The sequence below is a fragment of the Mus pahari genome, chromosome 3 (genome assembly GCF_900095145.1).
Source record: "Mus pahari chromosome 3, PAHARI_EIJ_v1.1, whole genome shotgun sequence".
NCBI lineage: Eukaryota > Metazoa > Chordata > Mammalia > Rodentia > Muridae > Mus > Mus pahari.
This window is the reverse complement of record NC_034592.1, coordinates 90,972,189-90,973,215: the sequence shown is the minus strand read 5'-3', so window position 1 is coordinate 90,973,215 and position 1,027 is coordinate 90,972,189. Positions and strand designations below refer to the sequence as shown.

The 1,027-nt window shown below is 39.6% G+C and overlaps 1 protein-coding gene across 3 annotated transcripts in view; it reads right to left on the bottom strand.

Annotated features, from left to right (window-relative positions):
• Mpped2 (metallophosphoesterase domain containing 2) overlaps positions 1-1,027 on the bottom strand; it is a 174,235-nt gene that overhangs the window by 5,175 nt on the left and 168,033 nt on the right. The gene's annotated exons all lie outside the window — the stretch shown is intronic.

Genomic DNA, 1,027 nt, shown 5'->3' with positions numbered 1-1,027 from the left:
CCAGGCACTGGCATAGCCTCACAAGAGGCCGCAATATCAGGGTCCCTTCAGCAGAATCTTGTTGGCATGAGCATTAGTATCTAGGTTTGGTGGCTGATGATGGGATGGACTCCCGAATGGGGTAGTCTCTGGGATCCCTCCCTTTGTAAGGGAAAGAAAGCAGTGCTGAGTGGTTCTTAACAAGGGTGTCTACAAAGATTAAACATGCACTGGGAATGAGCAATGAAATGTTTTCATCTGCAGGCTGGTAGAGTGGAGGTTCATACTTAACAAGGTAACAGCAACAAAAATCACCCAGTATGACCAAAAAACTCTTATTAATACCATGCACTGCAATAATGTCAAAAAAGGTGTTCCCCCACAAAACAAAACAAAAAATAAAACAAAACAAAAAAATATCAACGTGTGCATTCAAATGGAAATATTTGCATTTTCCGAGCTTGCTTAGCTGGAAGTGTCTGTACAAAGTAGATGGTGAGATCACCTAGGTGGGTCCTGGCTCAAAATGTCCCGTAGCAAGCCAAACCAATAATGGGCTTATCAATAATTAGGATCGAATTATTTAAATCAGATAACTATCTTTTGACCGATAATCTGGGTCACTAGGGAGGTGGCTTTGACACCCAGACATCATATAAATCAGAACGCTGCCACAGTATGAGAAAAATACCTATCTCTAAGTCATTTTCAGGGCAAGTCCTTACTGAAAATATTTCATCTTAAAAATTTTTTTTCTCATATAATCATCTCAAATGTTAACCTTTAAAGATACCCCAGGCTCAGTGCTATGTGTGAAAGGAAAATGAGCTTCTTTGAAGAAAAGTTTCTTTCATTTTCCTGCCATTCAAACGCCTATGATTGGTAGATCTCTGTCTCCTTCCGTGTCCCACCCTACCCCTTGACTGTAAAGTGAATACAGTTCTTAAAATAAATTACCAAGCTTAAAAGACTATGGTTTTCCATGCTCATGTGATTGATTCCCCCCCCCCCCCACTTGACTAAATGAAAAAAAAAAACTTAATTTCAT